Source organism: Sciurus vulgaris (genome assembly GCF_902686455.1).
Source record: "Sciurus vulgaris genome assembly, chromosome: 8".
In the NCBI taxonomy this organism is placed as follows: domain Eukaryota; kingdom Metazoa; phylum Chordata; class Mammalia; order Rodentia; family Sciuridae; genus Sciurus; species Sciurus vulgaris.
The window spans coordinates 86275061-86290059 of record NC_136468.1 but is presented as its reverse complement, the minus strand read 5'-3'; the positions used below and the strand labels follow the sequence as shown (position 1 = coordinate 86290059).

General features: G+C 40.4%; 1 protein-coding gene across 6 annotated transcripts in view; it reads left to right on the top strand.

The window, feature by feature from the left end:
• OSBPL3 (oxysterol binding protein like 3) overlaps positions 1–14999 on the top strand; it is a 178810-nt gene that overhangs the window by 43512 nt on the left and 120299 nt on the right. The window contains exons 2-3 of one of the 6 annotated variants that reach the window (XM_079151139.1): positions 10723–10910; positions 14943–14995. The exons of 4 other annotated variants lie outside the window; for them this stretch is intronic. The gene's annotated coding sequence lies outside the window, so the exon portion shown is untranslated. The remainder of the gene's footprint in view (positions 1–10722; positions 10911–14942; positions 14996–14999) is intronic. One more of the 6 variants, XM_079151138.1, reaches the window with a different exon arrangement.

Genomic DNA, 14999 nt, shown 5'->3' with positions numbered 1-14999 from the left:
CATGCTGCTCCTTTCAGGGCCTCTTCATCTTTCACTTGGTATACTGTTAAAAGCTCAATAATTGATCCTCCTGTTCCATTCTTTCCATTTGAACTCACTTTTGACACTGCTAGCAAGCTACTTCTTTAAAACCCTTGTGTTTCCTATTGCACATAGTGTAATGCAGGCAAACTTTCATGGTATTCCCCACGATTTCCAGAATCCTGTCCTTCACATCTTCCTGAACCTGTTCATACCTGATCTGTAGCAAGCCCTGTGCCTGCAGGCAGTGTCTGTAACTGAAATGACACTCCCTCACACTTGCTCTTTTGCACCTGGAAGAAGCCCAAATATAAACTTTCGAAGCCCAGAGGCAATGTCTTCCTTCCTCTAGAATCCACTTTCCCATTCTAGGCAAAATTGGTGACTTTTCCATATATTCCCAAAACTTAATTCTCACTGGCAGTATTTGAGGACTTGGCTCATTGTATTACAGGTTTGACTTTGTAAAGAGCAGGATCTTTGTTTCATGCATCTTGAGGTCCTGCAGCAACTTTCCCTGATTTTAGCACATAATTTGGGGTCATGATGGAAGCATTAGTGGATATATATTTTTTTTGTAGATTATAAGAGGGAAAGATAGCCTTAAATTACAGTCTGTATTCACCTCTGAACTTCCTTTGAAAATTTCTTACATATTCGAACACGTTGGACTTCACAGGGAAGGACTTTACAAGTTGATTTTTAGTTAGAACCAGTGGCTAACGTCCCTTCATTATAAAGTTGGTAGAGGTTGTATTTTGAGAGAGAGAGAGGCTTGTGCTAGAGATATTAAAGTTAGCTTTCAACCAGGAAAAATCTGAGAATTAAGTGGTGACAAAAAGATTCATTCTTGGAGAAGAAAATTAAATGTTGGTGTTTAGGGGGAATTTTTCCCCCCGGGGCTCATAGAGAAACATGAAAAAGGAATCCTTTCGAATTTGTAACTTTTTAAAAAAATATTATTTTAGTTGTCAGTCGTCTTTATTTTATTTGTATGCGGTGCTGAGAATCTAACCCAGTGCTTCACACGTGCTCAGCAAGCGCTCTACCACTGAGCCACAACTCCAGCCCCGTAACTTGTTTTTAAGCTAGTGAATTACATCAACCAATTAGACTTCATCATCATTCTTTTAAAATTCAGTCAGAATTTGCCAGGCACAGTGGCACACGCCTGTAATCCCAGGGGCTTAGGAGGCTGAGACAAGAGGATTGTGAGCTCAAGGCGAGTTCAAAGCCAGCCTCAGCAAAAGTGAGGAACTAAGCAACTCAGTGAGACCCTGTCTCTACAAAAAATACAAAATAGGGCTGGGGATGTGGCTCAGTGGTCGAATGCCCCTGAATTCAATCTCTGGTACCAAAACAAACAAAGAAAAAATTCAGTCAAAATTTATAATCTGAATTTTATAAATCTTAAGTATATAACATGCACCTCCCAGATCAAAATGTAGAATGTTACTAGAACTAAAAGGCTTTCTGTAGTTCCTTCATGGTGATGCAACAGTTCTGAATCTGGGTTGTGCTAGAAATTTTGCCAGTTTATACATACTATACAATTTTATGAACTATACACAGTACACATATATGTACACGTACATATAAAATGAGTGCATACAAAAGCTAGTGAGTTTCTGAGTAACCTCTGTCGCTTATGGTAATCTTGGCAAACTCCATAGTCCAGTCTAATTGTATTGTGCCCAATGTTAATTTCCTGCTTCTGTCTGTGATTACATGTAAGGCGCTACCTTTGTGGGTGATGGGTAAAGGGTATACTCTGCACTATTTTCACAACTTCTTATAAGTCAATAATTACTTTTAAGGTTAAAAACTCATGCTGTTTTATTATTTTAATGGATATCTCATAGGGTATTGTATAAATGCACCATGAATTAGTTAACTAATTTTATATTCATTTAGATATTTTCTTTCTTTCTTTTCTTTTTTTTTTTTTAACTAGTACAGACATCTAGTGATAAACTACCTTGTACATATTTTTCAAAAGAGGTCTTAAAAAGAAAGAAGTCACTGTAATGCTCCTGTGATTCATTTTTGATGGCCAACTTACCACTTTTAGGATCATGTTTTACATAAAATGAGGCAAACCTGTCCAGTAGGAGCATTAAGATTCCCCAAGAGAAAAAGGGATTTTGGCAAAATTGTCACATCTGACTTATTCATCTGCCTCTTGCCAAAAGTCCAAGCACGTGGATCTCTGAGCCAAGGAAAAGAATGTATAAGCAAAAGTCAGCCTAATTCTAATCCAGACCATTACACTGTCTCTCAAGGGTGAAATGTGCCTAGGAAAGATTCATTCACAGCTCAGGTACATGGAGACCTTGGCTTTACAGTCCTTTAGATGATAAAGCCATTGGAGCAGTATGATGTTTTCTTGGTGTTGTCTATCCTGACTACTGATGATTTTGAGACCATCCTGGACACAGGCTGAGACCCAAGAAATAGGACTATTTTTGGTAAGTCATGCATTATGTGAGGTTCGTTTTCCATTTGAGCACAGCAGGTACCTTATTCTCCAGCAGTTGATGAAGGTGTTTTGTCTTGTTTTGTTGACAAGAACTCAGTTCACTTATTTTCTTTTTCTTAAGATTATGTTTCTGATCCAAGGAACTTGATTATTTGTCATCAAAGCTTATAATTCAGACACATGATAGGATTATAATGAAAGGCTCCTCGCTTCTCAGTCATCTAGCAAAGAAGATTTAACGCTTGTCAATAAGATGAGTGTAGAGCATGCTGTGTTTATCTGTGTGATTTTTGAATAAAAGGTGTTGAGTTGATTGATAACTGGTGTTTTTCAAATGAGGCCTGTATTGAAGTGTTAAGATTTAACTTTTCAAATAAAATATGACCTTATTTTCCATGGCTTTCAAGCTTTAACTCTTGACTCCAGCTGAGAAAATTAACTTATTCTTAGATTCTTGTTTTAGACCTGTTATGCATTGAGTCTAATTACTTTCTCCCATAGCTCTGTCATATTCTGTCCCTTCCTTCTTTCAAACATTGCTCTTCTCATTTAATTCATGTGACTATTTATAGAACAAACTGAGGTGATACCAACAAATATCAATATTTATTGTTTTACCCTTTCTATTTATGCCACATGATACTTACGATTATATTATATAGGTATGTTTCACTGTATATTTGACTAAGATTCCAAAAATTGACAGAAAATGAACTTGGTGAATTGCCCATCATTTTACTTTTCTCATAACTAATTATTTAAACATCCTCTTCTCAGAACTGGGAGCATAGACAAATATTTGCCCTGATTGGAACATAAGATCAGTAAACTACGGAGAAGTCAGTCTTCTGTCTCTTTATATAATTGACTTCAAGGTTTGGCTCAATGACTAGTTTTCTTTGGAAATAGATGCAAATCAGAAATATGATTAATGATCTAAGTATGTGTATTGTGGGGTGGAATCGGTATTAGACTAGTCTGTGCCTCTCAGTACCTTAATGTTTTCTGTGTGTTTATGTTGTTTTCATATTCTGCTGCTGCTTAACTGTTCATACACTTAAGATACTGCACATGAGCTTATTTGGTAAACTTGAAGCCTGAATCTGAACTCATCAAGAGAATGTGTTCTAACGTGGGTTTGCATGGTTGCTTTTTACCTTCGTAGGTCTCTTCCTTTTTTTGGTATACTAGGAAAGTGTAATAAATTGTCAAGCTGGAATGCCTAATACTTGACTTCCTTGGGGAGCTTACAGGTGATACTAATGATCTTTCTCGCTTGAACATGTGTACATTGAATGCCCCTGTCCTCTTTATGTCTTCATCTTCTGACCTTGAGCAGTGAAACCCCCTCTCAGGCTGGGCCCCCCGTTTTGCAGGCGTCTGCTGGCCTTGGCCTGTTATTACTCTGTGAATCATTGCTGGCCTTATTAAACTATTTCGGGCAGCAGCCTTTCCATTCTCCTCCTGTGAACCGTGAAGACTGGAGTTGCAGCAGCAGCCTCAGGTCCATGTGGAATTTGAATCTGAAAGCAAAGACGGTTCACTGGTAACTAACCCCTCATCCTACCGAACAGTAAGGTGGAATGCTGGTCTACTGGGACCGTTTCCTGTCTTGAATTTTGTTTGTTTTAAAAAGTGATCTCAGGAAAGCCATCTCGACTGGCATCTAAAATGCTTGCATGTTAAGCAGTATGCTGTCAGTTTGGGCCTGCCATAACAAAATACCACAAACTGAATGGCTTGTAAATATCAGACACTTAACTCTCACTGTTCTGAAGGCTAGAGTCCAAGGCCAAAGCAGCAGGTTTGGAGCCTGGACTTGTTTCCTGGTACATAGATGGTGTTTTTGGCTGTGTCCTCACAGGGCAGAAGGGACAAGGCCCCTGTTGAGGGCTTCTTTTCATGAGGACTTTGTCTTCATAACTAAATCACCTCGTAAAGCCCATCTCCCATTGCTGTCAAGTTGGTACGTAGGTTTCAGCATATGGGTTTGGGGGACCATAAGCATACAGACTGTAGCACCCTCTTTAAAAAAAATTTTTTTTATTGTTCTATTTAGTTACACATGACAGCAGAATGCATTTTGATTCCTTGTACACAAATGGGGTACAACTTTTCATTTCTCTGGATATACACGACGTAGAGTCACACCATTCTTATAATCTTACATGTACTTAGGGTAATGATGTCTGTCTCATTCCACCATCTTTCCTTCCCCCACCCTACCCCTCCCCTCATTGCCCTCTACACAATCCAATGTTCCTCCATTCTTCACTAACGACTGCCCCCCCCCCCATTATGTATTCATAACCACCTATCAGAGAAGACATTCGGCCTTTGGTTTTTGGGGATTGGCTTATTTCACTTAGCATGATGTCCTCCAACTCCATCCGTTTACCTGCAAATGTAGCACCCTCTCTGTTCTTTCATTTTCTCCAGCATGTTCATGATCCTGATTGTGTTGGTGGTGTCTTCTCACTCTTGAATTCAGACCTACCTCAGCTCCATGGGCCTACAGTGTGAACCTTGGCCAAGAAAGGCAGTACAGGACTGTGACAAGAAGGGGTCCTGCATTTAAGTCCCAGAGATGGGGGGCAAGAGACTTAAGCTTCAATTTCCAACACTTTAAACTGAGAAAAATGTCTCTAACCTCACATAGTAGTATAAGGACTTTAAGACAAGACATGCAAGGATCGGTTGATTGGGAAAACCTACCAGGCATTAGAACCAGTCTATAGAAAAAGTCCTCTGGCCTTTATTAAGGAGAAATTATAATGCATCTGGTCTAAATGTTTCATTTTCCTGATTAGTCACTGAGACCCAATGACTCAGCGTTATATGTGAAGCTAGGACAAGAACCAGATTTCCTGACTCCTGGAGTTTTTCCCTTAAGGCACATAGGTTCACCATATGTTGCCAGTGCAGAACCACATTTGAACTGTTCTCAGCGTCTATGATGGAAGTAGTTTGTTCAGAAAATACTTTTTCTTTTTTTTTTTTAATTTTTTTTTAGTTGTCAGTGGATCTTTTATTTTATTTATATGTGGTGCTGAGTATTGAACCCTGGGCCTTACACATGCCAGGCAAGTGCTCTACCACTGAGTCACAACTCCAGCCCCAGAACATGCTTTTTCTATATGCTGTTTCATACTTCATTTTATTACCCATAAAAAAAAAAAAGGAAGAGGGTGTTAAGTTTTCTCTTGCTACTGTAACAAATTAACCTAGTGGCTTCAAGTTCTGGAGGTGGAAGCCTAGAACAAAGTGTCAGCAAGCTCCATTCCTTCAGGGTTCCTGTGAGAATCCACACGTACTGTCTCTGTCTCTCAGAGGCTGCTGGCATTCCTTGGCTGAGGCCCATTCAGACCTTGTGTCTCCTCTGCTTTTGTCATCAGTTGCCTGCTGCCGCTCTGCTTCCTCCTGCTTCCTGGACCCTTGCGATTAGATTGAGTCTACCCGGATAATCCAGGATACTCTAGGATACTCTTCCCATTGCCAGGCTTTAACCTAATCATATCTGCACGTTACTTGTGCAATATAAGGTGACATTCAGCGGTTCTGGGGATTAAGTGGAAGCCATTGTTCTGCCTACCCAGACAGGTATCTGCCTTTCAAGTCAGGATTCCCAAATTGTCTTTTTTTCACCAACAGTTCTGAATTATTCCAAATTAAATCACATTTTTCAGTCTGTTCATGTACATTTTATTTTCTTTTTTTCTAGCCGGGCACTCTCCTCCCCTCTGTGCCCTACAAGGAACTCCTCCTTTTAGAAAAGACCTATTCTAGAAATGGAAGAGGCTCGCACCATGCGTTCAGTGACTGTTCAAACTTGTCGACTTACCCCGATGTGAAGGAGGCGATGGTTGGGAACGGGATGTCTGGGGGGCACCCTGCCCTTCCCACAGCTCTACCTTTGAACATGTACTTCCTGTGAAAATGTTAAATAATTTTTGGAATTAAAAATAATCATCTTCACATTCTACCATGTTTGAATTTGGCATTTGGACTGGGGAGAGGTTTGCTCTCTTGGTTTTGGATATTGGTCGTATTTGAATTACTGTCAGTAGAACTCTCATTCAGTCAGGGGTCCTTCATCCAAACCCAGGTCCCTCAGCCCTTAAAGGGTCCACACCAGGCCTTCAAAGAGCTGGACCCCTTGGGGCTGTGCAAAGCTAGAGGAGCATTGTTCTGTAAAGACTGGTTAGTGACCCAGGAAAGGTTAATGACTACTGAGTTGCTGGCAGGTAGACTATTTTCCACTCCCCCACCCCCCAGGTAAAAGGCTCTTGGAAGTGTACATTTTTTTTTTTAATCTTTTGTGATCTTTTTTTAGCATCAATTCAGCTTCCCCCATTCATATTGAAATAGACCTCCCACTGAAGCCCTTGTCTTTTTTACTGTCAGCACTAAAAGAGTGATTCTGTTTCTGCTGGCATGTTGTGAGATATCTTTAGAACAAGATATGGGAAACCTTTGTTAAGTGTAATCTGAATCTTGGATAGGCAATATGTAATTTGTTTGTTTAGACAGTAATTGAAGATAAAATGGGTTGGATTTTTCCCCCTACCTCCCCACAAGCACCAGGTGTTTTGTTTGCAGTTTTCCCCCCTTTGGGTTCATGTTTCTTTGGAAATGAAAAAGTTAATTCCCTTCAGTGTCTTACCCTGCATTTCCCCTCACCTTGGATCACTACCCTTTCTTCTAACTCCTTAGTTTCCTTCATAAGGAAATAGGACATTTTCCTTCTTTAGCATTGACTTGCCTTCACCTTTCCCTGTCCCTTGCCTTATGGAGACTCAAAGAGACAAGGATGAACTTTTGAGATTTCCTTACTTTCCTCACATTGCTAGACATAGGGCTTAACATTAATTAAGAAATATTGCATAAACATAAGGCAAAAATATATGAAACAATTTGTTAATTGAGTCATTCCATAAAATTTAAAACTTAGTAAGGAAACAAAACATAAATGACCAAAGTTGACTATTTTTGCATTTTTGAGTCAGAAATGCTTTTTTAAAAGATGCAGTTTTAAATTAAGCTCAGATGATGGCTAAAAGGGGATGTAGTAAGGTTCAGTGATTGACAAATCAGCATCAGTCAGAGGGAACCTTACCTTGAATGTACATTGAATAAAATCTCCTTTCTTAATGGGTTCCTATTCTCTCTCCCCCTCTCTTCCTCTCTCCCTCTCCCCCCTCTCCCCCCTCTCCCCCTGTCCCCTCTCTCTCTATTGTTCGGAGATAATTATTCCTTTGGCATTAAATAGGACATACACAAATGCTCTTTGAGAACTGTGGGACATTATACAAAAGTAATGTTTAGCTATGAAAGCACTATGATGTTTTTGACAAAACTGGTTTGTGATCATTTTTATTTAGAACAAGAATTTATGTCTTATCTATAGGGGAAAATGAGATGGGATGGTCTTTGTGGCATTATGGAACTATTAGTAACAAAGTTGGTGATAAAATTCAATATTACATATGCTCACCAGTGATCCTTCTTTACCTGATAGCCTCTGCTCTATAGAAAAAGATTGAATAAAACATTTTATACCTTATAAATTAAACTACAGTGAGGAGTACCTGCATACCCACCAACATGACTAAAATTTAAAAAAACTGAAATACCAAGTATTGGCTCGGAGGTGGAGCAATTGGAGCTGTCAGGTCTGGCTGATGGAAGTATAAAAAGGAACAGACGATTTGAAGAACACTTTGGCAATTTATAAAGTTAAACATACCAAAGACCCAAATTCTGCTCCTACAGTTTTACCCTAGAGAAAGACATATATACAAATGTTCATAACAGCTTTATGATAACAAGTTAAAATTGGAAACAGCTCATCTGCTCATCTACTGGGGAGCAGACGAGTTGTGTATACACACACACACACACACACACACACACACACACACACAGAGTAATACTAGTTAGCAAGAAAAGGAAAGGACCACCACAATAAGGAAGAAAGTGGAGAAACTTACAAACATTGAGAGAATGAAGTCAGATCCCAGCAGAGTGTAGCTTGCATTATTCTATTTATATGAAGTCTTAGAACAGGTAAAAACTAATCAGTAGTGATAGAATCAGAGGGGAGAGGGTCAGAGCTGACCGCAGAAGAGCATGAAAGAGTTTTTAAATGAGGTAACATTTTCCATTTGTTGACTGAGGTGGTAATAACATAGGAATATACTTTTGTTCCAAACTCATCCAACTGTTCACTTAAAAGAAGTGCAATTTATTATATAAATATGTAAATATTTTGTTGTATAAATTATACCTCAGTAAAGATGATCTTTTAAAAAGAGGATAGTGAACTAAGGTGTTGGATCAAAATCATAGTTGGTATAAAGCAAACTATTTTTACCAGGCCATTGAATTGTCTCTGGTCCCACTTTCCCTCTCAGATCTGTGGTCCTTCTGTTACTGTCCCTTGCCACTTGTCTGAGCACACAGATATAACTACAAGCAAGCCTACCACTGTGAAAAAAACTGAACAGTCCGCCCATACACATTTCCATGAGCAAGTAACTTCTGTGCCTAAATATATTTTGCCAACTTAAGCAGCAATCATGAGAATCATTTAGAGCTTCAGTTATTAATTCTTCTTCAGTTACCAAAATTTTACTCGCATAACTATATATGCAAATAAATTACCCCAGAAATGCCAAATGCTTTTCTGATCTAGGGAGGAGGTTTAGAAGATTTGTAGACTGAGGAGGTTGAATTTATTGCCATATTTTCTGCTAAAAAGTCTAAAAATAAAAACGTTGGCGTCACAGTCAGTATTCTGAGTCATATTTTAAATCCTGTAAGCCTGTAGCTTAGAAAAACGTTATTCAGAAAACTCTAAACTGCACATAAAATATATCTACGTTTTGCCAATTCCCCTGCCGACTTCTGTCTTCAGTTTTCTCTCAGAGACGACAGGGACTGGAAATGAAGACCTGTGAGTTCCAGACAGGAGGTGGAAGCAGCACTGCCCCTCACTGAGGCGGCACTTCCCTAAAAGCTGTCTCTTGTCATGTGCCTGAGGGTGATTGAGTCACTCTTGGAAGCCAAGGTTCAGCACTGGAAATCTAATTGAATAAAATTAATGAATATTTCCATTCAAGTTCCCCCCCCCCCAACTAAAACAAAATAATGCTGGCAGTCTTCTTCGTTGCCATGTTGGCTACACTGTCTTCACATGTTGCATTTATTCATCCAACAATAATTTATTGAGTACCTATCATATCACGTGACAGGTATTTTGCTAGGTAGCAGAATATAAAAATGAAAAGAACAGTGTCTGTCCTCTAAGAGCTTACGATTCAGTGAAAAGACTGACATGTAAAGCAAGTATCTTTATTATAATAAATAGAATTGATAGAATTAAGTCTGTGTAAGGGCCGCCTGGTGGGCTCCTGCCTGGGAATGCTAGGAAGGGATGGGTAGGAGGCCTCTCTCTCCTCTGAGCTGCAACTTGCATGGTGGCCTCGCTGCTTTGTCTATAATACACGTGACAATGGCTGTTTCAAAGATCCTGACACAGGCTGTGGGAAACTTCAGGTGAATTGGTATGGAAGGCGAAAGGTGAGATTTGCAGATATGGGAATTAAGGCTTGTGTTTAGCCCAGAGGACCTGAAACTTCTTATAAATTGGTAGTCATGTTATTTAGTAATCTCTAATCACCTTCTCCTTCTCCTCCCTCCCTCTTCTCCTCCTCCTTCTCTTCCTCCTCCTCTTCTTCTTCTTCCTCTTTCTCCTGGGAATTGAACCTTGGGGCACTCTACCACTGAACTACACCCTAAGCCCATTTAGCTTTTAATTTTGAGACAGGGTCTTGCTACCTCACTCAGGCTACCCTCAAAACAATCATCCTGCCTCATTCTCCTGAGTAGCTGGGAGCCATGTGCTATCGTGCCTGGTAATCATACCTTTTAGTCATCTGGAAAACTTTTTGAAATGTTTATACCTAGATCTCAGGACTGTTGAACTGTAATCCTCAGGAAGAGGACCTGAGCATGTATTTTTCTTTAAAATGCCTGTAGATGATTCTAATGTACAGTCAGATCACCTGCAATTTGTCAGTAATGAACATCCAATGAGCACCGCCATGACATGCCCTGACAGGTTTAAACTGAAAACAGGGAAGCCTTCTATGAAATGGCATCCAGCTTGTCAGCACTGCTTCTGTAGGTGCAGATAGTCACTCTGGTCTTCCTCAATTCAGGACACCGTGGAGGAGTTGTTCTAGATAAGAAGAAACACTCAGCTTCTGGCACCTTTGTGTACCCAGCCTGTCCTGTGCCCACCTCATACCAGCTGAGCCTGCCTCACTGCAGAGTGAGGCTGGCAAGCTTTCGTGCTAGCCACTGAAGGACTGTTTCAATCAACAGAATAAGCTCCTTCTAACTTCAGGTATGCATCCTGCCTTAAAAGTGATCTGACAGCTATTTAGGCATCCTTTTTCAGGTCATAAATATGGATTAAACAACGTCTATAGGTTGTACGTGTCACACCAGCCTGCTCCCTGAACTCCACCATCATGAATGTGTAAAGGAGAAAGCCTGTCTAAAATGTGCCAGTAGCAGAACCCACCTTCACTCCCCATGATTTTGTGTGCTATAAACAGTGATAGAGAAAAGCAGTGAAATGCTCCAGTCTGCATAGGAACTGCTGAATGCATTTTCTGCCCAGAGAAGCTGGAGATAGTTCTCATAGGAGGGCTCTCCTCCTTAGAAAGATGCGGACACCACATCAGGTCTGCAAGTCTTTGGGATATTCCTTCTATTCTTTTTTTTTTTGTGGGGTTGGAAATTGAACCCAGGACCTTGTGCTTGTTGCAAGGCAAGCACTTTGCCAACTGAGCTATATCCCCAGCCCCTTGAATATTAATTGTATCTAGATTTATACTGTGTCCTTAACTTGGAAAGACCAGAAGACTTAGATGAAGCGAGGAACTACTATGCGTCAAGGGGACCACTTCATGTGCGCTAGGCTGGAGAGCTTGGCTCTCCTCCACACATGCACACATAAAAACAAATGAAAAACAGGCCCCTCCTGTGGGGAGGGAAAACAAACAAGCACACTAGCCAGGCCAAAGTCATTCCTGGGCAGAACCATGAGCTGGTTTAGGTCTAAGTGTCTTGGGAGAAAGGGACCTGCCAGATCTCACATCACCTTCCTGCTACAATCAGATTGCTGAGCTGCTCATTTGGGCCTCAGGCTGGCTGATTAGTTGGAGATAATTGATGTTACTAAAACATTTAAAAATAGAATTGGTTGCCTCAGAAAGTAAAACGTTGCCCATCAGAGTAAAAATCGGCCTACAAATTGGGCAGGCAGTGAGGAAGTATTTACAAATAAATGTCACCATGGCAATATTGAGAAGAAGCTTAACTGGATGGTTGTGGTTTTTGGAGTTAGTAATTCTATGTAGGAATCTATGTTAGGTACCATGATACTATGAAAGTCATAACTTCCAGAAAACAAGTACAAAAATATATGGTGGGCTGGGGGCTGGGGGTAGCTCAATGGTAGAGTACCCGCTTAGCATATGCAAGGCCCTGGCTTCCATTCCCAGCATTAAAAATAAAAGTATATAAGGATAGATTCTCACTGCCTTTTTTCACTTTCATTTTATTTTTAAGTAATTATATATATCATCTTGAGTTATATTCTCATTATATAATGTTGACAATACAGAACAATTTAAAGGCCACATGTAGCCTCCTGTCACCTCTTTAAATGTTTCCTTGTGAGGTTTATTTTCAGTGTGCTTTTACGTAGTTCTGTGCACTTTTATATTTAGCTTTTTTAATTTTATTTTATTTTTTTAAGAAAAAGGAAAAAGAAGGTTTATTGCTTTGCTAGCAAAGGAGAAACACAGGGGACTCCTGTTCCAGAGGCTGTGAATCTGCCCATCAGCAGGAACAGAGGTCTTTTCAAGACGTGATTTAAAGGCTACATTCCACATGTTCTCTGGCTGGAGTTATAATTCACTTGTTAATTTGGGAGGTAGTTATTTCTGAGATCTTCTGGTACCATCCCCAAAGTCTGGATTACTTCGTTCCTATGGTGGGTGTGTACTCAAGGACAGATAAGTCTGCCTAAAATGGGGAAGAAAGATAATCCTGTTTCCCCTGAGATTTAAGGAGGGGGAGAGATTAGGGAGGAACAGGGAGAGAGGAAGAGAAAGAAACTGTCCTTTTAAAAATAAGTCGCAGTGGCAGAGCAGCAAGGGCTACATTCCAAGCATAAAGTGTACCACTGCTAAATTTCTCCATTGCCAATTTCTACATTCCATTTCTTTTTTTTTTTTCTGCTTTTAGCTCTTTTATTCTTTTTTTTTTAATTAAAAATCATAAATTTACACAGAGCAATGTTGTTTGATTCATTCTGTTATTTTTTTCCCTTCCCCCCCACCCCTCCCACCCCTCTTTTCCCTCTGTACAGTCCTTCCTTCCTCCATTCTTACCATTCTCCTTATCCCTAACCCTAAACCTAACCCTAACCCTAATGCTAACCCCTCCTACCCCCCATTATATGTCCTCATCCGCTTATCAGCGAGATCATTCGTCCTTTAGTTTTTTGAGATTGGCTTATCTCACTTAGCATGATATCCTCCAATTTCATCCATTTGCCTGCATCTACATTCCATTTCTATGGATTTCTCCAAGCTCTTTCCTGCTGAAAGAGGGTGAAGTTGGGTAACCCAAAGTCCTCTTTCTCTGTCAGGTGGGGCATGGACAGTTAAGTGTATTCAGAGCAGTCCAGAGGTCCATAGTGGCAGATGACAGGTGATGGACAAGGCATACATAGGGTAGGGATCATGCTAAGCCAACAATAAACAAGATAAAGCATAAAGCATGGGTTTTTGTGAACAGTTAGCACAAAATCAATTAGTTTTTCATCTACTCTCTGAAAACCATGAAGACAGTAGCTCACATATCATATCAGTGAAAAACAGATTGAGTTTATCAGTGTAGGAGTTTAGGAAGATTTGTAGGTCTAGGAGGTCAGGCTCAAATTGACTTAGGACAAACTTGCAACTCTAGTGTCCTTTGTGATCATTTTTGTTAGGCACTCCCACACAAGAAACCTTTTATTATCTCTGGCTTTACTTACTTTTGGTAGGGCTGACGTAAGTGTACATCTTAAGTTACATTTAAAATTTTTTTTTTCCTTTTAAATGTAGGACTGTAGCATTCTTTTCTTACTGATAAATATTTGTAGGAAATATTATTCACTGTATAAAATAATGTATTCTGATCTTAATGCTTAATTTTTCTTCTATTGTGGGACAATGAGGTTGCACATACACTTTTTTCCCCTGTTAGAAATATTGAGTCAAAAGATGAGAACATTATATAAAATTTTATGTACGAATGGCTAAATAGATTTACCAAATATTTTTATCCATGTATATTATACTCTACAATATGTGTCAACATTGTTAATCCTTTTCCTCACTGGGCGTTGATATTTAAAATTATTTTTCTTCATTTTGTATGTGAAAAATAGGATCAAAAATAGGTTCAGGGAAGAGAGGGCTTTTTTTTTTTTTTTTTTTGACAGTGCTGGGGGTTGAACCCAGGGCCGAGCACTCTACCAGCTGAGCTATATCCCCAGTCCCAAGAGAGGATTTTATTGGAGTAAGGCAGGGTACAACTCTGGAATTCCAGTCAGGCAGCAGGAAGCACCTGTGTCTTGGTGCGGTGGGGAGACTCAACTCTGTTAGAAAGCCCAGCAGACCAGTCCCTTCTCCCACCAGCCCTACCCCCAGTCTTTCCACCTCATTTGTCTCTTTGTTGCTTTGTCTGTCTCTGCCTGTCTCACTGCATGTGTGCGTTGTCTGTGTCTCACTCTGCATTTCTCTGAATCTCTTATCTGTCTGCCCCTTCCCTCTCTTCCTCTCCCTTTCTCTCTCCCACTCCTATTGCCCCCCCCTCCCACCACCCCATTCTCATGTCTGCTTTCCCTGCACATAGGTAGAAATAGCTGTCCCTATTTCTACCTATGTAGTTCTGCTTGTTTGTCTTCAGAGTCTGCCCAGGTTCCATGTCCAGCTTCTAGACACTTGAGAAAGAGGATCTGGTTGGCTCAGCTAGGTCAGCACAAGAACTGCCCTTTGTAGGGATTGCAGGGTGGGGTCGTCACCCTGAGGGTGGGAGAGACTAGATGTGGGTTCAGGTGCTGGGGGAGAAGAGACTTTTCTGGGCCCCTGGCTGGCCGTCTTGTGGCACAGGGAGCCCTCAGCTTACATGTCCTCTATTCCTGTGACCACCTGGTGATCATCTCCCACAGTTGATGGAAACACTCCTGGAGGATTAGGTTTGCTCTTGCTAAAGAGGAGGATGTGCTTAATGGTGCCTAGCTTTGTACTGTAGGTGTGTGGGGTTATACTGCAGAGTATCTCTAATGTTTTCCCTTTTCTCTTTTCTTTTATAGCTAGAACTATAAGTCAGTCTACTCCCCCCGGCAGCCTCTGCATTGTCTCTCAGGTAA